A 26,052-nucleotide genomic window follows, 5' to 3' on the forward strand; every position below is an offset into this window, starting at 1 on the left:
CAATGCAAAAATATTTTTTTTTCGATAAAATTGTTTTTATTCTGTAATAGCGTCAAAACATAAAAAAACTACATAATGTTGTATCGCTGTAATCGTACTGACTAGAAAAATAAAGCTGCCTTATCAATTTTACCATACGTGGAACGGCATAAAAAAAACAAAAAAAAAAACAATTCTTGAATTGTTGTTTTTTGTTTATTCTGCCTCTCAAAAATCGGAATAGAAAGCGATCAAAAAATGTAATCTGCCCAAATATGGTACCAATAAAAACGTCAACTCATCCTGCAAAAAACAAGCCCTCACATGACTTTTTCAGTAGAAATATGGAAAAATTATAGCTCACAAAATCTGGTTATGCAAAAACTAGTTTTTTGGGGGAAAAAAAGCGTATTTTAGTATGTGATAGCAGCCAAACATAAAAACCCGCTATAAATCTATCGCTGTAATTGCACCGACCCGAAGAATAAAGTCGTCTAATCACCTATACCGCACAGGAGCAGCGTAAAAAATAAATAAAACCAATTCTTCACCTGCTGTTGATTTGTTGATTCTAACTCCCAAATATCGCAGTAAGGCTCAGCTCACATTTATCCTGCGCTCTGAATATTCCCTATAATGAGGCAGGTGGAGGCACCATGGATGCTGTCTGGCCTTTGATCTGGCGGTGTCCGTCTTTTTAGGTTTGCATAAAAGTGTCATTGGCCACAGTTCTGTGCACCTCTGGGAAAAAAGGACATCACTGAACAGAGGCCAGACAGAGTCGAGAGTAACTCTGCTGCCTCGGGGTTTCATCTGAATTACGTCACTCTGAGATTTAAAAGGAAACCCTTATGTAAGTGCTCAGCATAGAGTGCAGGATAAATGTGATCCAAAATGTTATGTAAAATGTTCCCAAAATGTTCCCAGCTTCAACTCAATCCACAAAAAAAGCAAGTTCCCACTCGGGTTCGTCATCTGTTAGCGGAAATATAGGGGGCTTCCATGTTACTGATGGCACAAAGCCTCTGGAAAATCGAAATGGCCCTTGCACCCCAAAATAAATTCAGCAAATTCTGTGCTCCTAAAACTAAATGCCCCCTCCCTTCTGAGCACCAGTAAGCCTAAACCGCAGTTAGTGTCCACATGTTTGGCATTTCTGTAGTGATGAGAGCCCTCTTACTGTATGGGTGCATGTCTCCAGAAGCATAAGCCGGGAATAATCTACTGGTCACTACAGCGTACTGGTCACTACAACGGAAGTTTGCAATTTTCACTCAGCAACATCCACTGCTGCTTGTTTCTGGAAAACCCAAGGAGTCAAAATCGTCACAACACCTGTAGATAAATTCCCAAAGGGTATAATTTCCAAAATGGGGTAACTTGAGCGGTGATTGTGCTCTTGTAGCACTTAGGGGTTCTGTATATGGAGTCCGTAAACTAATACAGAAAATTCTGTGCTCCAGGATGCCTACTGTATTACTATACTGGGTTTCTGCTAAAACCAATAGCGCTCTGTCCCTCCCGAGTCTCACCGTATGGCTAAGCAGTTGACATGGATTTACTGTGACGGAGAGGAGCCAGAAGACTGCAGCTTCTAATTCCTCCCACTCATTAAAAGCCTTTCACCTTCATATTAAACAGTGCAGGTTTCTGCCGGGGGTTAATCTGCTCAGTTGTAAGCTCCTAGAAGCTTACCATCATTTAGGCTCTCACCTGTTCGCTGTTAGCCACTCCCCGCTCCTATATATACTGGGCTTTGGCAGGCTATCCTACCAGAGCTAGCTTATGCTGCATGGTTCTAGGAGTGTGCTGGACTGTTGTTGTTTGAGAAGGCGTTTGGAGGATTAAGCTAAGACTGTTGCGTGGTTTAGTTTGTGTGTTATCCTCTTCTTCTTCTATTTAGGTTTGTCCCCCATCCTCCACTTCCCAGTGTTAACCTCTGTTGTTTGTGTGCATTTATTTGTATGATTGGTATTTTCCTTTAGCCCTATTTGTATTACCTTGTTAGTCTGGTTGGGGTTCAGCCATACATTACTACTCCCCTCTTCCCTGGGTGGTGGAAGGGAACAGACTGTGGGCGGATTGAGGAACTCAGACAAGGTACGTGGCGCCCGGTGTCTTTACCTTCAGAAGTAATCCGGGGAGCAGGACCAGCTACGGTGCCCCTAATGTTAGGGACAGGAAGGAGCTCCTGCCCCCGGGATACCCGACAACAGAGTCATGCCAGCAGTACTGTGCAACCACATATGTGGGGTATACAGTCAGCAGAAATTGTGGGACAAATTTTGATGCAATTTTTACCCATTTCCCATTGTAAAAATGTAAAATCTGGGTCTAAAACAAAATTTTAGTGGTAAAAATGGAATTATTTTTTTAATTGCCCAATAGTATAAAATTCGGTGACCCACCTGTTGTGATCACTGCACCCCTAGATGAATTCCTTGAGAGGTGTAGTTTGTAAAATGAGGTCTCATATGGGGGGTTCTGCTCTTCTGACACCTCAGGGGCTCTGCCAATGTGACATGGTACCCTCAAACCAGTCCAGCAAAATGTGAACTCCAATATGGCACCTCTTCTTTTCTGAGCTTGGCACTGTGCCTCAAAAGTAGTTTTCGACCACATAAGGGGTATCTGCGCACTCAGGAGAAATTGCACAACAAATTTTGGTGTCCATTCTCTCCTGCAATCCTTGTGAAAATAAAAAAATTGGGGCTAAAATAACATTGTTTTTGGAAAAATGTGATTTTTATTTACACGATTCAATGTTATAAACTTCTGTGAAGCATCTGGGGATTCAAGGTGCTCACCGCACATCTAGATAAGTTCCCTGAGAGGTTTCCAAAATGGTGTCACTTGTGGTTGCACTGTTTAGACACATTAAAAGCTCTCCAAACGCGACATGGCGCCCGCTAATTATTCCAGAAAATTTTGCATTCAAAAAGTCAAATGGTGTTCCTTTCAAGTCCTGCTGCGCGCCCAAACAGTAGTTTTCCTCTACATATGGTATATCGGCGTGCTCAGGAGAAATTGCACAACAAATTTTGGGTCCATTTTTTCCTGTTACCCTTGCGAAAATAAAAAAAATTTGAGTCTAAAGTAAAATTTTTGTGACAAAGTTAAATGTTCATTTTTCCTTCCACAGTACAAAAATTCCTGTGAAGCATCTGAAGGGTTAATAAACTACTTGAATGTGGTTTTCAGCACATTGAGGGGTGCAATTTTTAGAATGGTGTCACTTTTGAGTATATGTCATCTGTCATATAGGCCCCTGAAGTCACTTCAAATGTGATGTGGTCCCTAAAAAAATGGTTTTGTAAATTTTGTTGGAAAAATGAGAAATCTCTGGTCAAATTTTAACCCTTTTAATTTCCTAACAGACAAGAAAATTGTTTAAAAAATTGTGCTGATATAAAGTAGACATGTGAGAAATGTTATTTATTAACTAATTTGTGTGATATAACTGATTTAAGTTCATAAAATTAAGTTTTTGCCAAATTTTGATTATTTTTACAAATAAACACAAGTAATATCAAAGAAATGTTACCACTAACATAAAGTTCAATATGTCACGAAAAAGCTCATAATCAGTGGGATCCGTTGAAGCGTTCCAGAGTTATTACCTCATAAAGTGACACTGTAAAACTGTAAAATTTGGCCTGGTCATGAAGGTGCAAACAGCCTTGGGGGGTAAAGGGGTTAACTCCTCTAAATAGATTTGGACTTAGACAGAGACCCCTATGTAAAAAAACATCACTAAGTTCTAGTGTATCTGTAGGGCCACAGTATTACCTGTTGTTCTGTAGTGTGAGATGGGAAGAAGAATAGTCCGTTAGCCGGGTCAGAACCAGGAGGGCAGAGAACATACAAAATCAGAAGACACAAGAGTAGTCAGTAAACGGGCCGAGGTCACAACAGGAAACAAATACACAAGCCGGGAGCTGAGCACAGAGGACTGACCCAGAGGAGAACAAGGCTGTATCTGGCAGCTTCCGGCAATATGCTTCCAGCTTTAGTAGGGTGTGGTGCTTTCCAGTTGGCTGAAGCAGGGAGCAGATTACTCCAGCTGGACAGCACACACACCCATACTGCCAGACTGGGTGGTACTACTGGTCCCAGCAACCCTAATCTTAGTGGCTGAACAGAGCCTGCGCCGCCCAGAGCTTCTGGTTCTGACGTCTCCTCCATCACCAGCGCCACCTGCAGGATGAATAAGGCGGCTTCTGGCGAGAGAAGCAGACATCGCAGGAGCAGATCCCAGAGGAGATGGGACCCACCAGAAACCTTAATATGACAAAATGTCAGAAAACCAGAGCAGTAGAAATCCCCATAAAGTGACTCCATTTTGGAAATTATAACCCTCAGTGAATTAATCTATAGGACTAGTGACGATTTTGACTCCACATCCACTTACTGGAAATTAGCACACAGACGATGTTGCAAAGTGAAAATTGCACATTTGCCATTTTATTGCGCAACACATAACAGTTAGGAAAATAAGTATTTGATACGCTGCCGATTTTGCAAGTTTTCCCACCTACAAAGAATGGAGAGATCAATAATTTTTATCGTAGGTACACTTCACCTGTGCGAGACAGAATCAAAAAAAAATCCAGAAAATCACATTGTATGGTTTTTACATAATTAATTTTCATTTTATTGCATGAAATAAATATTTGAAACAATAAACAAACAGATCTTAATATTTGGTCCAGAAACCTTTGTTACAATTACAGAGGTCAGATGTTTCCTGTAGTTCTTGACCAGGTTTGCACACACTGCAGCCGGGATTTTGGTCAACTCCTCCATACAGATCTTCTCCAGATGTTTCAGGTTCGGGGCTGTCGCTGGGCAACATTGAGTTTCAGCTCCCTCCAAAGATTTTCTATTGGGTTCAGGTTTGGAGACTGGCTAGGCCCTCCAGGACCTGAAATGTTTCTTACGGAGCCACTCCTTAGTTGCCCTGACTGTGTGTTTCGGGTCTTTGTCATGCTCGAAGACCCAGCCATGACCCATCTTCAATGCTCTTACTGAGGGAAGGTTATTGGCCAAAATCTCGCAATACATGACCCTTTGCAGAAAAGCATTCCCAAAGTATGATGTTTCCCCTACCATGCTTCACAGTTGGGACGGTGTTCTGGGGGTTGTACTCATTCTTCTTCCTCCAAACATTGAGAGTGGAGTTGATACCAAAAAGTTCTATTTTGGTTTCATCTGACCACATGACCTTCTCCCATGCCTCCTCTGGATCATCCAAATGGTCATTGGCGAACTTCAAACTGGCCTGGACATGTGCTGGCGTGAGCAGTGGGACCTTGGGAGTGCTTCAGGATTTTAATCCATGACGGCGAGGTGTTACTAACGGTAATGTTTGAGACTCTGGTCCCAGCTCTCTTCAGGTCATTGACCAGATCCTCCTGTGTAGTTCTGGGCTGATTATGACGTCTCTCAGAATCATCCTTACCGCACGAGGCGAGATGAAGCCTGCATGGAGCCTGTGAAGAAACAGGGTCTTTCGTGGGCATAAATCTACTCAGACAGCACAGGGTGAGGGTAAAACAGTGTGGCAATACTTTATTGAACCACCAAATGGACAATAAACCCATAGAACAGTCCCAGCAAATACCTAAGATGGTACAACATTACACAGTCTCACCCTTCTGCTGGCCCGCCTGGGATAGAACAGCTGCAACTTTTGGACTTCCAAGGCTAATTACCTCAACCAGAGGCTCCCCGCTTTTGGCGGGCCCCCACAGAGAGAAGGTATCGACAAGCTTAGGAAGCTGACAGTCCATCGAGGTACAAGGCCAGGAGACCCAAGGGTCCCACCCTGGCCTCTCCGAGAGTTTCCATGGGGCCAGATGACCAGCTGGTCTCAATCTGGCTTCTCAGATAGAATGTCTCCATGGGTTCCAGGCTACCGGAGGGTCCCACCTGGCAACCCCAAACAACATATCCAAGGGGCCAGGTGACTTCATCGTCCCAACCTGGTCTCTCCAAATGTTTCCATGGGCTCTCTGATGGTCAATGGAGCAGATACGTATCTTTCCAGTCAGGGCCATATACCCTTAGGCTGGAATCTTGTAGAATACAAATCTGTGTCTCTTTGAATAAACTGATGCTACCAAGCTGATGGTCTGAAGAGAGTCTGATCTTTGATTCTACTTGTAAAGTCTCTTTCAATTCTGCCTGCTACAGAGGCATGGGTTCTTTAAATAGTTCACATTTGTTCTTTCAAGTACACATCCACAGGGCAAGGGTTAGGGAGGGTATTATTCCACAGGGATCAGGTCTCATTGTTTCAGCATTCAATCACCCACACAGCCGACATAGCAGGGGGGGGGTGGTTCTTTAAATCAACATCTAGCTGGCTTTAGTATAATATGCAATTAGTATAATAACAAACGTCATTGTTTCAGAACCAAGAGAAGACAACATTCAGCGTTATACAAATACTGGTCTGTTCTTCTTGACCTACCAAAGAAACACACACAAGTTTTAAAGTCAACACAAACACAATAGTGCATTTCTCTTGGCTTAACAAATCTAGACGTATGGCTGATTAAGATAAGCTGTGTCGTCACAGAGCCTCAGACAAGAAGATTGACGGTCATCTTGTGTTTCTTCCATTTCCTATTAATTGCACTAACAGTTGTCTTCTCAACAAGCTGCTTGCCTATTGTCGCGGAGCCTATCCCTACCTTGTGTAGGTCTAAAATTTTGTCCTTGGTGTCCTTAGACATCTGTTTGGTCTTGGCCATGGTGGAGAGGTTGGAGTGATATTGATTATGTGTGGATAGGTGTCTTGTATAGAGGTAATGAGTTCAAACAAGTGCAATTAGAAAAGGTAGGAGTGCAGAGTAGGAGGGCTTCTTAAAGAAAAACCAACAGGTCTATGAGAGACAGAATTCTTGCTGGTTAGTAGATGATCAAATACTTATTTCATGCACTAAACCTACTCAAATAAATAATGACTAAACAGAAAAATGTATTTAAAATATAACATTTTTTAATTTTTATTAATATAAATGATAAAACCAAAAAAGGAAGAGATTACAAGGAGAAAACTATATATATGGGGTATAGCATGTAGATGACAATGAATGGTTAATCCTAAATATATGATAAAGTGCATAGATATAATAAATAAATGTAGCAACCAATAATCTATATAAAATATAAATAAATTCTTAATTAAATCCCAGTGGATATATAAATAAAAGTTCTATACTAGATACATTATATGCAAAAATAAATATAACATATAAGTAAGGATAAATACCATATGGTCAAGGCCCCACAACCTCCCAAGGGGACCAATTTATTTATTTATATTTTATATAGATTATTGGCTGCTACACTTATCGTATTTTTCAGACTAAAAGACGCACCAGACCATAGGACGCACCTAGGTTTTAGAGTAGCAAAATAGAAAAAAAAATTAAGCAAAAATTGTGGTCATGATGCATTATTTTAGGGGAAGGGGGTCTGCTGCTGACACTGTTAAAGGGGTAATGTCCCCCAATTCTTTTAATATCCCCATCCTGGTATATATGCCCCCCTCCTTCCTGTTATATGTGGCCCCCATCCCCATATGCATGGCACCCCTCATCCCCATCCTGGTATGAATGGCACTCCTTGATCCCCATCCTGGTATGCAAGGCACCTCCTGATCCCCATCCTGGTATGAATGGCACTCCTTGATCCCCATCCTGGTATGCAAGGCACCTCCTGATCCCCATCCTGGTATGCTTGGCATCCCCTGATCCCCAATCCTGGTATGCATGGCACCCCCTGATCCCCATCCTGGTATGCTTGGCACCCCCCGATCCCCATCCTGGTATGCTTGGCACCCCCTCCCTGATCCCCATCCTGATATGCATGGCACCCCCTGATCCCCATGCTGGTAATGCCTGGCCCCCCTCATCTCCATTCTGGTAATGCATGCCCTCCCTGATCCCCATCCTGGTAATGCATGCCCCCCCTGATCCCTGCCCTGGTAATGCATGGCGACCTCTGGTCCCCATACTGGTAAAACATGGCGTCCCGCTCTGCTGCCGACACTCACTGTGTGCGCCTCTCATGGCAGGGGGCGCATGGCGTCCCTGTCATGTACCCTCACACTGAGATGCTGTGCCGGAATAGTCACTGCTCCCCATGCTGGGACTGTGTGTGTTGAGAGCAGTGACCATTCACTCTCCATAACAGCGCACACACTGTAGCTGCAGTGCGGCTCCTGCTGTGCTCGGAGGTCTGTGTGCCCACTATTAAAAACCATGATTATTCACTACAATCCAGGAGAGTGGGTAGTAGTGAATATTCATGGTCTTTAATAGTAGGCACACTGACCGCCGAGCACAGCAGGAGCTGTGCTGTGGCTACAGTGTTCGCGCTATTAAGGAAGATGAATATTCATTGCTCTCCACGCCCTAGGGTGTATTTGTAGAGTATCTGAGCCACTAATAATGTGGAAACCTTTGTTTTTCCACTGACAGATGATGGACCTGAGTGGGGACTTGTTTTTTCGTGAGATGAGTAGAAGCTTTTCTTGTTATTATTTTCACCTATATAACACTGTTTGGTGGCTTTTATTCCATATTTGGGAGGCAGAATCAGTTGAACACCACGGTCAACTGCTTCATGCTATGAGGTTTTCTATTAGACTGTGAACTGTCATTGTCTTGGTGAATAATTAAATTTTTTTACATAAATTTCCATTTTTACAGACAGTTTAAGTAGAAATGTTCAAAAATATAAAATTCAAGGATATTTTATTCAAAAATAATAATTAGTTTTTTTTTTTCTTGTCAGATGACTGTACCAGGAGATCAGAGGGACAGCTGACATCTCCAGTTTTGAAATCAAATGGTCTTGAGATCCCAGATGTAATTGAAGTGAATGCCATTACTCCAGATATACCATCATCCCTTCACAGCAAAGATCTGTCATCTGATCCTATGAAACAGGTCCTGTCTTCTGATTCATTACCGACCACTATGGAAAATCAAAGTCACAAAATAAGCATTAAAAAACAAACTGCTCCTAATGCAAAGAAGCCATTTTCACATTCAGAAAATGGAAATAGTGTTTCCGTTGAAAAGTATATTCTTAAACATCAAAAAATTCACCCAGCAGGGAATAGATTTTTTTGTTTCAAATGTGGGAAATGTTTTAACCAGAAATCAGGTCTTGTTAATCACCAGAGAACTCACACAGGGGAGAAGCCATTTTCATGTTCAGAATGTGGGAAATGTTTTGCAGAGAAATCAAGTCTTATCAGACATCAGAGAATACACACAGGAGAGAAGCCTTTTTCCTGTTCAGAATGTGGGAAATGTTTTCTATGGAAATCAAATCTTGTTAATCACCGGAGAAGTCACACAGGGGAGAAGCCTTTTTCCTGTTCAGAATGTGGGAAAAGTTTTCATCACAAAGCAGATCTTGTTACACACCAGAGAACTCACACTGGGGAGAAGCCTTTTTCTTGTTCAGAATGTGGGAAATGTTTTAACCGGAAATCAGTTTTTGTTAAGCACCAGAGAACTCACACAGGGGAAAAGCCTTTTTTCTGTTCAGAATGTGGGAAATATTTTTCACAGAAATCAAATCTTGTCACGCACCAGAAAATTCACACAGGGGAGAAGTCTTTTTTCCTGTTCAGAATGTGGGAAATATTTTAATCATAAATGTAATCTCATTAAACACCAAAGAACTCACACAGGGGAGAAGCCTTTTTTTTGTTCAGAATGTAGGATATGTTTTAACCAGAAATCATATTTTGTTAGACACCAGAGAACCCACACAGGGGAGAAGCCTTTTTCACGTTCAGAATGTTGAAAATGTTTTGTGAAGAAATCATCTTTTCTTAGTCACCAGAGCAGTCACACAGGCAGAAGTCTTTTTCATGTTCTTAATGTGAGAAATAATTTATACGGAAATCAACTCTAAATAAGTATCAGCCTAATAAACATCAGAGTGTCACAATTTCTCTGCTTAGTGTGTCTCGGATGCTGTGACTGACAGCTCAGTCATGCCATGTGGTGCAGGGGTGTGCTGAGTTGTCGGTGTTTTGATGGACAGCTCAGCCATCCAATCCGAGTCTTGAGAGGTGTTGAGCTTCTTTCAGATGTTCCCTGTACCAGGTGATTACCCAGTAACTTAGCTGAGTCTCAGACCTCTGCTAGACATAGCATCTGCTCGGTTGTTTGCCTTGTAATTCTGTGCTCTGTTTGTTGGTCCTTTGCTGTATGACTTTAAACCTCGTTCTGACCATCCATTTGCCTAGCCCCTTTGCTCTGATCTGCTATCTTCCTGGTATTATGACCTCAGATCATGACTTGACTTCGCCTGTCTTTTCTCTTTTGTTTTCTAAGTGCTCTCTTGGTATCTGACCCCGGTATGTTTGACTAATCTGCCTCACAGCCTGTCCATGAGTGGTGACTAGCATCACATTATATCCAATAATGGATCCAATTCCTACACTCTGTGATCAGGCAGCGAATCTGACCCAGATGATCCAGGATCTGGCCAGGAAATACTACAAGCTAGGATCTTCACAGTCCCAGCTGCAGGGTCAGTTTTCTAGTACTATGAGTGCTTCCCAAAGCTCTCCGCTACCGACTGTAGTTATAACTGTGGTACCTGCTGACGTGCAGTTGGTTTCCTGAAACAGTAGTATGTGGAAAGGAACGAAAAGTGGAAAATCCGCGCTGCTGGAAGATGACAGTTAATCCAGGTCCACACTAGAAAAACATGCTTTATTTTATTGTCTATCCGTGTCAAAGTAATATACTTCCTCCTCAGGGCAAAAAACATATGACAAATGACAGAACACAGCCATATACAGTATATACACTGGTGAATTTGAAAAAATGTGGCGCCAAAAAAGAACACATGATATGTCAAAGTTTAATAATGTAAATAATTTAAGAAGAAATGATGATAAAAGCTTTCAAAATTACATATTTTTATTTTCTCAATTTCATTTATCTTGTAAACAATAATAAAATACACATTTCTGGTGATAAATTTAATCTAAATATAAATATAGTGTGATGTAAAAATATAGTTATGTAGGTTGGGCAAGAAGTCACAGAACAAAAGTATCGACATTGGCGTGAGCGATGTAATGGAGAAGAGTGAATGAACCAGAGGATTAAAAAGGGGCGATTGGGGTGTATAAAACCATAAATTTATTAAGAAGTGGATTGTAGTGAATAAAAGTGTTTGTCACATTGGAATGTTAGAATATTAATTATTAGACATTATATGGACATATAAAACACATTTTTAATGTTAATGTATAAGAGAAATAAGATACTAAACTAAAGATACTGGCCAAAGAAATCGCTAAGAGAATAGCGTGGGAAAAAATCTATGCTGCTGGGAAAGTCCCTCCGCTGAACTTAGATGAACTCAGCATTCGGGGATAACCCAGCTGTTAGAGTGAGAGGCTGGGTGAAATCGTGACATAGCGTGGGAAAATGTTAGTACAATCCTCCAGAGAAGCCATGAAAGAGGAATAAAGAAGAGATCTTCGAGCAAAATGAATGGCAAAACAAAAAATGAAGCGGGAGTGAGTTCAATTCCCACCCGAAATAACAAATTGAGGTAAACTGTGCAAATATTAAGAAATTATACCATACACAAAAATATAATTATTAAAAATATTTAAGATATATATACAGTATTAAAATATTTAAGAAATATATACAATATATATGTATATGATAAAAATGGTGACTGATAAAAGTAAATCAAGCATAACATGGGGGGCAGCATGGTGGCTCAGTGGTTAGCACTGCAGCGCTGCGGCTCTGGGCTCAAATCCCACCAAGGACAACATCTACAAGGAGTTTGTATGTTCCCCTCGTGTTTGCGTGAGTTTTCTCCGGGTTCTCCGGTTTCCTCCCACACTCCAAAGACATACTGATATGGAATGTAGATTGTGAGCCCCAATGGGGACAGCGACGATAATGTCTGTAAAGCGCTGTGGAATTAATGGCGCTATATAAGTTGTAATGTCCTCACAGTACAAGAAATTCAAGAGAGTAGATTTTATCTGTATTTTATTCTTGTCCTTCTTCCTCCAGCACAATGCATTACATGTTTCTCAGCAGACTAGAAACCGAAACTAAAACTCACTTCCAGTCTCTAACTCTCCGGTCACAAGACTTCCTTTTCTTAAAGAGACAGATCTAAACATTATACATTACACACCCCAAGTCATATCGTCCCATTTCTCTTCTATCGATAGACATATTGCAAAGGCCTGGCAAATAGATTATTTCACATTATTACGGAGATTATTCATAAGGATCAATCAGGCTTTATTCCAAACTGGTCCACAGCAATGAATTTACGAAGGCTTTTTCTTCAAAGATCAGATGTAATAATGGGACATAAGGCTATTCTTTCTTTCTCTCTCTTGATGCGGCTAAAGCATTCGATGGCGTAGAATGGAAATACCTGTGGGAGGTTCTTAAAAGGTTTGGGGTGGGTCCCAAATTCCTATCATACATACAGGTTTTGTACTCTGGACCTCAGGCTAAAATAAGAACTAATGGTCTCTTATCGGCTTCAATCGCGTTGGGGAGGGGCACTCGGCAGGGATGCCCCCTGTCTCCCCTCCTTCTCGCGATAGCCATTGAACCTTTGGCCTGTATGTTGATTGCTAGTCCGGATATTGTAGGCTATAAATATGGTATCCTAATGATGACGATTTACTTATATATATATATATACTGTATATACACACACACACACACACACACACACACACACACACACACACACACACACATATATATATATATATATATATATACATATATATACAGTTATATGAAAAAGTTTGGGCACCCCTATTAATCTTAAGCTTAATGTTTTATAAAAATTGGTGTTTTTGCAACAGCTATTTCAGTTTGATATATGTAATAACTGTTGGACACAGTAATGTTTCTGCCTTGAAATGAGGTTTATTGTGCTAACAGAAAATGTGCAATCTGCATTCAAACAAAATTTGACAGGTGCATAAGTATGGGCACCTCACCAGAAAAGTGACATTAATATTTAGTAGATCCTCCTTTTGCAAAAATAACAGCCTCTAGTCGCTTCCTGTAGCTTTTACTGATTTCCTGGATCCTGGATGAAGGTATTTTTGACCATTCCTCTTTACAAAACAATTCCAGTTCAGTTAAGTTTGATGGTCGCCAAGCATGGACAGCCCTCTTCAAATGATCCCACAGATGTTCAATGATATTCAGGTCTGGGGACTGGGATGGCCATTCCAGAACATTGTAATTGTTCCTCTGCATGAATACCTGAGTAGATTTGGAGCGGTGTTTTGGATCATTGTCTTGCTGAAAGATCCATCCCCTGCGTAACTTCAACTTTGTCACTGATTCTTGAACATTATTGTCAAGAATCTGCTGATACTGAGTGGAATCCATGCGTCCCTCAACTTTAACAAGATTCCCGGTGCCGGCATAGGCCACACAGCCCCAAAGCATGATGGAACCTCCACCAAATTTTACTGTGGGTAGCAAGTGTTTTTCTTGGAATGCTGTGTTTTTTTATCGCCATGCATAACGCCTTTTTGTATGACCAAACAACTCAATCTTGGTTTCATCAGTCCACAGGACCTTCTTCCAAAAAGAAATTGGCTTCTCCAAATGTGCTTTTGCATACCTCAGCCGACTCTGTTTGTGGCGTGCTTGCAGAAACGGCTTCTTTCGCATCACTCTCCCATACAGCTTCTCCTTGTGCAAAGTGCGTTGTATAGTTGACCGATGCACAGTGACACCATCTGCAGCAAGTTGATGCTGCAGCTCTCTGGAGGTGGTCTGAGGATTTCCTTGACTGATCTCACCATTCTTCTTCTCTGCCTTTCTGATGTTTTTCTTGGCCTGCCACTTCTGGCCTTAACAAGAACTGTCCCTGTGTTCTTCCATTTCATTACTATGTTCCTCACAGTGGAGACTGACAGGTTAAATCTCTGAGACAGCTTTTTGTATCCTTCCCCTGAACAACTATGATGAATAATCTTTGTTTTCAGATCATTTGACAGTTGTTTTGAGGAGCCCATGATGCCACTCTTCAGAGGAGATTCAAACAGGAGAACAACTTGCAAGTGGCCACTTTAAGAAGCATTTCTCATGATTGCATACACCTGGCTATGAAGTTCAAAGCTCAATGAGGTTACAAAACCAAAAAAAGTGCTTTAGTAAGTCAGTAAAAAGTAGGTAGGAGTATTTAAAACAAGAAAATGATAAGGGTGCCCATACTTATGCACCTGTCAAATTTTGATTGAATGCTGATTGCACATTTTCTGTTAGTACAATAAACCTCATTTCAAGGCAGAAACATTACTGTGTCCAACAGTTATAACATATATCAAACTGAAATAGCTGGTGCAAAAACACCAATATTTATAAAACATGAAGCTTAAGATTAATAGGGGTGCCCAAACTTTTTCATATAACTGTATATATACATATATATATATATACACACACACAGTACAGACCAAATTGTACATTCACACTGAAGGCATCAAAACTATGAATTAACACATGTGGAATTATATACTTAACAAAAAAGTGTGAAACAACTGAAAATATGTCTTATATTCTAGGTTCTTCAAAAGTAGCCACCTTTTGCTTTGATGACTGCTTTGCACACTCTTTGCATTCTCTTGATGAGCTTCAAGAGGTAGTCACCGGAAATGGTTTTCACTTCACAGGTGTGCCCTGTCACGTTTAATAAGTGGGATTTCTCGCCTTATAAATGGGGTTGGGACCATCACTTGTGTTGTGCAGAAGTCTGGTGGATACACAGCTGATAGTCCTCCTGAATAGACTGTTAGAATTTGTATTATGGCAAGAAAAAAGCAGCTAAGTAAAGAAAAACGAGTGACCATCATTACTTTAAGAAATGAAGGTCAGTCAGTCTGAAAAATTGGGTAAACTTTGAAAGTGTCCCCAAGTGCAGTTACAAAAACCATCAAGCGCTACAAAGAAACTGGCTCACATGAGGACCGCCCCAGGAAAGGAAAACAAAGAGTCACCTCTGCTTCTGAGGATAAGTTTATCCGAGTCATCAGCCTCAGAAATCGCAGGTTAACAGCAGCTCAGATTAGAGACCAGGTCAATGGCACCCAGAGTTCTAGCAGCAGACACATCTCTTCAACAACTGTTAAGAGGAGACTTTGTGCAGCAGGCCTTCATAGTAAAATAGCTGCTAGGAAACCACTGCTAAGGACAGGCAACAAGCAGAAGAGACTTGTTTGGGCTAAAGAACACAAGGAATGGACATTAGACCAGTGGAAATCTGCTTTGGTCTGATGAGTCCAAATTTGAGATCTTTGGTTCTAACCACCGTGTCTTTGTGCGACGCAGAAAAGGTGAACGGATGGACTCTACATGCCTGGTCCCCACCGTGAAGCATGGAGGAGGAGGTGTGATGGTGTGGGGGTGCTTTGCTGGTGACACTGTTGGGTATTTATTCAAAATTTAAGGCATACTGAACCAGCATGGCTACCACAGCATCTTGCAGCGGCATGCTATTCCATCCGGTTTGTGTTTAGTTGGACCATCATTTATTTTTCAACAGGACAATGACCCCAAACACACCTCCAGGCTGTGTAAGGGCTATTTAACCAAGAAGGAGAGTGATGGGGTGCTACGCCAGATGACCTGGCCTCCACAGTCACCAGACCTGAACCCAATCGAGATGGTTTGGGGTGAGCTGGACCGCAGAGTGAAGGCAAAAGGGCCAACAAGTGCTAAGCATCTCTGGGAACTCCTTCAAGATTGTTGGAAGACCATTTCCGGTGACTAGATGTGTCTGCTGCTAGAACTCTGTGTGGCATTGACTTGGTCTCTAATCTGAGCTGCTGTTAACCTGAGATTTCTGAGGCTGTTGACTCGGATAAACTTATCCTCAGAAGCAGAGGTGACTCTTGGTCTTCCTTTTCTGGAGCGGTCCTCATGTGAGCCAGTTTCTTTGTAGCGCTTGCTGGTTTTTGCAACTGCACTTGGGGACACTTTCAAAGTTTGCTCAATTTTTCTTACTGACTGACCTTCATTTCTTAAAGTAATGATGGCCACTCATTTTTCTTTACTTAGAATTTGTATTATAGCAAGAAAAAAGCAGCTAAGAGTCTATTCAGTAGGACTATCAGCTGTGTATCCACCTGACTTCTGCAGAACACAACTGATGGTCCCAACCCCATTTATAAGGCAAGAAATCCCACTTATTAAACGTGACAAGGCACACCTGTAAAGTGAAAACATTTCCGGTGACTACCTCTTCAAGCTCATCAAGAGAATGCCAAGAGTATTCAAAGCAGTTTTCAAAGCAAAAGGTGGCTACTTTGAAGAACCTAGAATATAAGACATATTTTCAGTTGTTTCACACTTTTTTGTTAAGTATATAATTCCACATGTGTCATAGTTTTGATGCCTTCAGTGTGAATGTACAATTTTCATAGTCATGAAAATAAAGAAAAATCTTTAAATGAGAAAGTGTGTCCAAACTTTTGGTCTGTACTGTATATATATATATATATATATATATATATATATATATATATATATATATACACACACACACACACAGACACAGTTGAAACCAGAAGTTTACATACACTATATAAAAAGACACATATGCATGTTTTTCTCAATATCTGAGATGAAATCAGAATAAACATTTCCCGTTTTAGGTCAATTAGTTTAAATTTGCCAAATGCCAGAACAATGAGAGAGAGAATGTTTTAAGGCATTTTTATTGCTTACTGCAAAAGTTTCCATACACTACGATTACTATACCTTTAAATAATTTTGGACTGCCCATATGATGATGTCATGTGTTTTGAAGCTTCTGATTTTTTTTTCTGAGCTTTTTGGCAGCATCTGTGTTAATTAGAAACACACCTGTGGATGTATTTTAATGCACATCTGAAACACACTGCTTCTTTGTGTACCATCATGGAAAAGTCTAAAGAAATCAGCCAAGATATCAGGAAGAGAATTGTGGATTACAAATTGTGGGTACAATTTCATGATACCTGAAGCTGCCTCGTTCATCTGTACAAACAATTATACGCAAGTACAAACAAAAATGGAATGTCAAGCCTTCATACCACTCAGGAAGGAGATGGGTTCTGTGTACCAGAGATGAACGTGCATTGGTCTGACATGTGCATATCAACCCAAGGACAAAAGCAAGAGACCTTGTGAAGATGATGGCGGAAGCTGATAAGATTGTGTAAATATCCACAGTGAAACGAGTACTGTATCAACATGGGCCGAAAGGCTACTCTGCCATTACTCAAGAAAAGGAAGAAACCATTACTCAAAAAAAAAACATAAAAAAGCCAGATTAATGTTTGCACATGCACACAGGAACAAAGAGCTTAATTTTTGGAGACATATTCTGTGGTCTGATGAAACTAAAATTGAACTTTTTGGGCATACTGACCATCGTTACCTTTTGAGGAAAAAGGGAGAAGCTTGGAAGCCTAAGAACACCATCCCAACTGTGAAACACGGGGGTGACAGCATCTTGTTGTTGAGTTGTTTTGCTGCAGGAGGGACTGATGCACTTCACAAAATAGATGGCATCATGAGAAAAGAAGATTATGTGGCAATACTGAAGCAACATCTCAAGACATTAGCCAGGAAGTTAAAGCTTGGGCGGAAATGGGTCTTCCAAATAGACAATGACCTGAAGCATACTGCCAAAATGGTAAGAAAGTGGCTTAAGGATAACAAAGTCAATGTTTTGGAGTGGCCATCACAAAGCCCTGATCTCAGTCCTATTGAAAAGGCAGATGCGAGCAAGGCGACCTACAATCCTGGATCAGTTACACCAGTTTTGTCAGGAGGAATCGGCCCAAATTCCGAACAACTATTCTGAAAAGCTTGTGGAAGGATATCCCAAACGTTTGACCCAAGTCATTCAGTTTAAGGGCAATGGTACCAAATACTAATGAAATATATGTAAACTTTTGACTTTGGAGTAAGTAATAAAAATGCCTTAAAACATTCTCTCTCTCATTATTCTGGCATTTGGAAAATATTAAAAATTATGGTAATCCTAATTGACCTAACACGGGAAAGGTTTATTCTGATTTCATCTCAGATATTGAGAAAAACATGCTGATGTGTCTTTTTATATAGTGTATGTAAACTTCTGGTTTCAAACTAATGTGCCTTTGATATCAGCCGTAATTGACAGAGTAACCACAAATAATACTTTTGAACTAGCGGCTGCCATGAGAAATAACACAATGAATAAGTAGGATATTCATTGGTCCTTATGGAACACTCTTAAATGCAAATCAAGATGGACGCCCTTTTGGGTAGAAAATAATACTTTTGTTAAGTTGGTATTAGAGAAGGGAAATACTAAGGGTCGTATTTCTGATATTTACTGAGTCTTTTTAATTCTTATTTAACAATATTTCCTTCTCCAGCTAGACAAAAATGGATGGAGATATAGGTCCAATTTCTGAGGATCAATGGAGAGCGGTATTAGAACTGGTTCCCCAATTATCTTTATATGAGACACAGAGATTTTCCCAGATCATATTAATACATAGGAAATATAAGACGCCTAGATTCCTATGCAACATAGGATACCGGACTGCTGCTGAATGTCCAGGATGTAACATGGATGCTGCGGGCCTATTACATCCGCTATGGGAATGCTGGGAGTTAGGAAAATACTGGAAAGGAGTTCTGTCTATTATAAAGAGGGTATATAAAATAGATATTCAACCAGACCCCAAAAAATGCCTATTAGGTATATTAGAGCAGGGGTTCTCAAACTTTTCAAACAGGGGGCCAGTTCACTGTCCCTTGGACCATTGGAGGGCCGGAATATAGTTTAAAAAAAACTATGAACAAATTCCTATGCACACTGCACATATCTTATTTTAAAGTAAAAAAAAACAAAACGGGAATAAATACAATATTTAAAATGAAGAACAAGTAAAGTTAAATCAACAAACTTACCGGTATGTCAATGGGAACTATGGGCCAGCTTTTGGCTAATGAGATGGTCCATGTCCGGTTCCATATTTGTCACTGCTAGTCGTAACAAGTGATGCAAGTGTGCATCAGTTAGTCTGGATCTGGTTGGAGATTTCACATGTTTCATTCTGGAAAAAGTCTGTTCACAGACATAAGTGCTGCCAAAGATGGTTGCCATTTTGAGTGCAAGGTTCCTGGGATTAGGATATGTCTCAGAGGGGAGAGATGCATAGAAATTAGGAAGGCTGCTTGACTTGAATGCATCTTTCAGAGTCACAATTATGCATTTCAGCCAGTTCCATTTGGTAAATTGTATCCACATTTTCAATGTCAATAAAAAAATGGGTTACGGAAAAGCTGCATGTCCTGTTCATGGAGATGAATCTTTAAATCTACATTGGAACTCCTTTTGGAACTTTTCCAGTGAATCCACACATGTTTTGTTTGGGAATGCAACCAATGGTTTTTCCACTAACAGATTTTGAGTTGTGGGGAGATGGCAGAGATTTTCCTCCTTCACTTCTTTGATGAGGAGGCCTAATTTTACTTCAAATGCTTTCACATGTGATTGCATATCACAGAGGAGCTTCCCCTTTCCTTGAAGTTGTACATTGAAACTGTTAAGTAACTCTGTTACATCGGTCAGAAAGGCAAGGTGCCATTTCCATTCCGCATCATTGAGCTCCGGTACTTCTTTGTTTTTGAAAGCAGAGAAGCTGTAATCTGTGGAAGTAAGCCATAGAAATGTCTCAAAACTCTCCCTCGACTCAGCCAACGCACTTCTGTGTGGTGCAGAACATCTTCATAGGCAACATTTAGCTCAGGCAGAAATTCCTGAAATTGTCAGTGGTTTAATGCATTAGCTCTAATGAAATTAACACAAGATACCACAATTTTCCTAACAGAGTCCCACTCCAGTGATTTACTACACAGCGCCTGTTGGTGGATGAGGCAGTATTGGATGAGAATGGTCATGTTTGTCCATCTCTTGGTTAATGCGAGCAATTACTCCTTCCTTAGACCCCACCATGCTAGGAGCACCATCAGTAGTCACACTGGCTTGTTTAGCCCAGTCCAGCTCCAAACCATTCACAGTTTGGCAAACCTTTTCATAGATCTCCTCTCCTGTAGTTCTTCCTTTCATGCCTTGCAGTGCAGCAAGCTCTTCTGTGACTTCGAAACAGTCATTCGTCCCACGAATAAAAATTAGAAGTTGTGCAGAATCACGAATATCATTACTTTCGTTGAGTGCCAAGGAAAAATAGGAAAGTGTTTTTGCAGAGTTTTGCAAATGCTGAAGCAAATTGTCTCCCATTTCTTCAATCCTTCGTGTAATGGTAGGTCCTGAAAGACTCACTGTACTAAATAATTCGGCCTTCTCTGGACACATCTCTTTGGCAACAGAAAGAAGGCATTCTGTAACAAATTCTCCCCCCAGGAATGGTCGGCCAGTGCCCGCTATTAGCTTGGCAACTTGAAAACTTACTCGCAGTGATGAAATATTTAGCTGCTTCTGCTTCACAGAAGTATTTTGCCGAGTTGTCAATGTATTTTTCAGTTTTAATATTTTATCCTTTCTCCTTTCTCCGACCAAACAATCATATTTATCTTTATATTGAGTTTGATAGTGTCGAAGCAAATTGTATCCTTAGAACACAGACACTATATTCTGACATATCAAACACTCAGCTCTTTCCTTGTACTGCATGAAAAAGTAATCATAAGTCCACTGTTCTTTGAATATCCTACACTCCGCGTCAATTTTTCTTTTTCTTGATATCATTATTTCCTAGGGATTCCAAATTGCTTTTAGTAAAATACCAATTATATATACAGCGCTACAAAAACATTATACCAGCAATAAAATTGCCCACATAGAGACATACAGACTGCACTGCCCAATAATGCAGTCTGATCAGTGCCCATCAATGAAGCCTTGCCAGTCTATATAATTTCAGCCTCACCAGTGCCCATATTGGTGGAACTCCGCTTTTACCTCAGGCTCAGACTGGTGTGGTGCGAGAGTCCCCAATAGGCAGGTAAATATCCCCAATAGGCAGCATAGGTTCCTAATAGGCAAGTAAAGGTCACTCTAATAGGCAGCATAGGTCCCCAATAGGCAGGTAAATGTCCCCAATAGGCAGGTAAACGTCCCCAATAGGCAGCATACATTGGTGGCCAAAAGTATTGGCACCCCTGCAATTCTGTCAGATAATACTCTGTTTCTTCCTGAAAATGATTGCAATCACAAATTCTTTGGTATTATTCTCTTCATTTAATTTGCTTGCAAGGAAAAAACACAAAAGAGAAGGAAGCAAAAATCAAATCATTGATCATTTCACACAAAACTCCAAAAAAGGGCCGGACAAAAGTATTGGCACCCTCAGCCTAATACTTGGTTGCACAACCTTTAGCCAAAATAACTGCGAACAACCCCTTTCGGTAACCATCAATGAATTTCTTACAATGCTCTGCTGGAATTGTAGACCATTCTTCTTTGGCAAACTGCTCCAGGTCCCTGATATTTGAAGGGTGCCTTCTCCAAACTGCCATTTTGAGATCTCTCCACAGGTGTTCTATGGGATTCAGGTCTGGACTCATTGCTGGCCACCTTAGAAGTCTCCAGTGCTTTCTCTCAAACCATTTTATAGTGCTTTTGGAAGTGTGTTTTGGGTCATTGTCATGCTGGAAGACCCTTGATCTCTGAGGGAGACCCATCTTTCTCACACTGGGCCCTACATTATACTGCAAAATTTGTTGGTAGTCTTCAGACTTCATAATGCCATGCACACGGTCAAGCAGTCCAGTGCCAGAGGCAGCAAAGCAACACCAAAACATCAGGGAACCTCCGCCATGTTTGACTGTAGGGACCGTGTTCTTTTCTTTGAATGCCTCTTTTTTTTCCTGTACACTCTATGTTGATGCTTTTTCCCAAAAAGCTCTACTTTTGCCTCATCTGACCAGAGAACATTCTTCCAAAACGTTTTAGGCTTTCTCAGGTAAGTTTTGGCAAACTCCAGCCTGGCTTTTTTATGTCTCGGGGTAAGAAGTGGGGTTTTCCTGGGTATCCTACCATACAGTCCCTTTTCATTCAGACGCCGATGGATAGTACGGGTTGACACTGTTGTGCCCTCCGACTGCAGGGCAGCTTGAACTTGTTTGGATGTTAGTCGAGGTTCTTTATCCACCATCCGCACAATCTTGCGTTGAAATCTCTCGTCAATTTTTATTTTCCGTCCACATCTAGGGAGGTTAACCACAGTGCCATGGGCTTTAAACTTCTTGATGACACTGCGCACGGAAGACACAGGAACATTCAGGTCTTTGGAGATGGACTTGTAGCCTTGAGATTGCTCATGCTTCCTCACAATTTGGTTTCTCAAGTCCTCAGACAGTTCTTCGGTCTTCTTTCTTTTCTCCATGCTCAATGTGGTACACACAAGGACACAGGACAGAGGTTGAGTCAACTTTAATCCTTGTTAACTGGCTGCAAGTGTGATTTAGTTATTGCCAACACCTGTCAGGTGCCACAGGTAAGTTACAGGTGCTGTTAATTACACGAATTAGAGAAGCATCACATGATTTTTCAAAGGGTACCAATACTTTTGTCCACCCCCTTCTTTAGGTTTGGTGTGGAATTGTATCCAATTTGGCTTTAGGACAATTCTTTTTGTGTTTTTTTCATTGAAGACAAATTAAATGAAGATAATAATACCAAAGAATTTGTGATTGCAATCATTTTCAGGAAGAAACTGAGTATTATCAGACAGAATTGCAGGGGTGCCAATACTTTTGGCCACCACTGTAGGTCCCCAATAGGCAGCATAGGTCCCCAGTAGGCAGGTTATATGTCCCCAATAGGCAGGTAAGTGTCCCCAATAGGCAGGTAAATGTCCCCAATAGACAAGTAAATGTCCCCAATAGGCAGCATAGGTCCCCAATAGGCAGGTAAATGTTCCCAATAGGCAGCATAGGTCCCCCATAGACAGGTAAATGTCCCCAATTGCAGGTAGACAATAATACCAAAAATAAAATTGCCCACATAGAGACATACAGACTGCACTGCCCATCAATGAAGCCTTGCCAGTCTATATAATTTCAGCCTCACCAGTGCCCATATTGGTGGAACTCCGCTTTTACCTCAGGCTCAGACTGGTGTGGTGTGAGAGTCCCCAATAGGCAAGTAAATGTCCCCAATAGGCAGCATAGGTTCCTAATAGGCAGGTAAAGGTCCCCAATAGGCAGGTAAATGTCCCCAATAGGCAAGTAAATGTCCCCAATAGGCAGCATAGGTTCCTAATACGTAGGTAAATGTTCCCAATAGGCAGCATAGGTCCCCAATAGGCAGGTAAATGTCCCCAATAGGCAGCATAGGTTCCTAATAGGCAAGTAAATGTTCCCAATAGGCAGCATAGGTCCCCAATAGGCAAGTAAATGTCCCCAATGGGCAGGTAAATGTTCCCAATAGGCAGGTAAATGTCCCCAATAGTCAAGTAAATCTCCCCAATAGGCAGGTAAATCTCCCCAATAGGCAGCATAGGTTCCTAATAGGCAGGTAGGCAGCATAGGTCCCCAATAGGCAGGTAAATGTCCCCTATAGGCAGCATAGGTCCCCAATAGGCAGGTAAAAGCCCCCAATAGGCAGGTAAATGTCCCCAATAGGCAGCATAGGTCCCCAATAGGCAGGTAAATGTCCCCAATAGGCAGGTAAATGTTCCCATAGGCAGCATAGGTCCCCAATAGGCAGGTGAATGTCCCCAATAGGCAGCATAGGTCCCCAATAGGCAGGTAAATATCCCCAATAGGCAGCATAGGTCCCCAATAGGCAGGTAAATATCCCCAATAGGCAGCATAGGTCCTCAATAGGCAGCTAAATGTCCCCAATAGGCAGCATAGGTCCCCAATGGGCAGGTAAATGTCCCCAATAGGCAACATAGGTCCCCAATAGGCAGGTAAATATCCCAAATAGGCAGCATAGGTCCCCAACAGGCAGGTAAATTTCCCCAATAGGCAGGTAAATGTCCCCAATAGGCAGGTAAATGTCCCCAATAGACAGCATAGGTTCCTAATAGGCAGGTTATATGTCCCCAATAGGCAGGTTATATGTCCCCAATAGGCAGGTTATATGTCCCCAATAGGCAGGTAAATGTTCCCAATAGGCAGGTAAGTGTCTCCAATAGGCAGGTAAATGTCCCCAATAGGCAGGTAAATGTCCCCAATAGGCAGCATAGGGCCGCAATAGGCAGGTAAATGTCCCCAATAGGCAGGTAAATGTCCCTAATAGGCAGCATAGGTCCCCAATAGGCAGGTAAGTGTCACCAATAGGCAGGTAAGTGTCCCCATAGGCAGCATAGGTCCCCAATAGGCAGGTAAATATCCCCAATAGGCAGGATAGGTCCCCAATTGGCAGGTAAATGTCCCTAATAGGCAGCATAGGTCCCCAATAGGCAGGTAAGTGTCACCAATAGGCAGGTAAGTGTCCCCAATAGGCAGGTAAATGTCCCCAATAGGCAACATAGGTCCCTAATAGGCAGGTAAATGTTCCCAATAGGCAGGATAGGTCCCCAATAGGCAGGTAAATATCCCAAATTGGCAGCATAGGTCCCCAATAGGCAGGTAAATATATCCAACAGGCAGCATAGGTCCCCAATAGGCAGGTAAATATCCCCAATAGGCAGCATAGGTCCCCAATAGGCAGGTAAATGTCCCCAATAGGCAACATAGGTCCCCAATAGGCAGGTAAATATCCCAAATAGGCAGCATAGGTCCCCAACAGGCAGGTAAATTTCCCCAATAGGCAGGTAAATGTCCCCAATAGGCAGGTAAATGTCCCCAATAGACAGCATAGGTTCCTAATAGGCAGGTTATATGTCCCCAATAGGCAGGTTATATGTCCCCAATAGGCAGGTTATATGTCCCCAATAGGCAGGTAAATGTTCCCAATAGGCAGGTAAGTGTCTCCAATAGGCAGGTAAATGTCCCCAATAGGCAGGTAAATGTCCCCAATAGGCAGCATAGGGCCGCAATAGGCAGGTAAATGTCCCCAATAGGCAGGTAAATGTCCCTAATAGGCAGCATAGGTCCCCAATAGGCAGGTAAGTGTCACCAATAGGCAGGTAAGTGTCCCCATAGGCAGCATAGGTCCCCAATAGGCAGGTAAATATCCCCAATAGGCAGGATAGGTCCCCAATTGGCAGGTAAATGTCCCTAATAGGCAGCATAGGTCCCCAATAGGCAGGTAAGTGTCACCAATAGGCAGGTAAGTGTCCCCAATAGGCAGGTAAATGTCCCCAATAGGCAACATAGGTCCCTAATAGGCAGGTAAATGTTCCCAATAGGCAGGATAGGTCCCCAATAGGCAGGTAAATATCCCAAATTGGCAGCATAGGTCCCCAATAGGCAGGTAAATATATCCAACAGGCAGCATAGGTCCCCAATAGGCAGGTAAATATCCCCAATAGGCAGCATAGGTCCCCAATAGGCAGCATAGGTCCCTAATAGGCAGGTACATGTCCCCAATAGGCAGGTAAATGTCCCCAATAAGCATGTCAGACCGGATCCAGTGTTAAAAATAAAAAAAAATACCAGTACTCACCCATGTATCCCACTGCTCTGAATAGGCGCCTGCTCGATTCTGTCTACTTCTGGCACAGGCGCGTGACGTCATCACGTCGTCTGTGCTGTATACGGAGGGCAGCAAGTCTTCCGGAGTGGCAGCGCATCGCCTTTACTCGCGGCATCGTCGTTCCGCCCACGATTACAGGGCCCGCCGGCATTGAACTGTCGTCTGCTAAGCAGGACAGGCAGCGGCGGCAAAAACACCCGGCAGGCCGGATAAACCTCCTCGGCGGGCCGCATGTGGCCCGCGGGCCGTAGTTTGAGGACCCCTGTATTAAAGGATGATATGGAATTTGACCCAATTTCAATAGGGATTTCACGTATTTTATTTCAAGCTAGGAAACATATTGCATCCAAATGGATTAACCCCTCACCTCCAGAAATTAGTGAACTAAAAAATAGGATAAATCATATTATCAGA

At 41.8% G+C, this 26,052-nt stretch overlaps 1 protein-coding gene across 1 annotated transcript in view; it reads left to right on the forward strand.

Annotated features, from left to right (window-relative positions):
• LOC141201631 (uncharacterized) overlaps positions 1 to 26,052 on the forward strand; it is a 375,891-nt gene that overhangs the window by 8,025 nt on the left and 341,814 nt on the right. The gene's annotated exons all lie outside the window — the stretch shown is intronic.

This window comes from Phyllobates terribilis, unplaced genomic scaffold (genome assembly GCF_046119375.1).
Source record: "Phyllobates terribilis strain yellow unplaced genomic scaffold, ASM4611937v1 Scaffold_120__1_contigs__length_5212024, whole genome shotgun sequence".
NCBI classification, from domain to species: Eukaryota; Metazoa; Chordata; class Amphibia; order Anura; family Dendrobatidae; genus Phyllobates; species Phyllobates terribilis.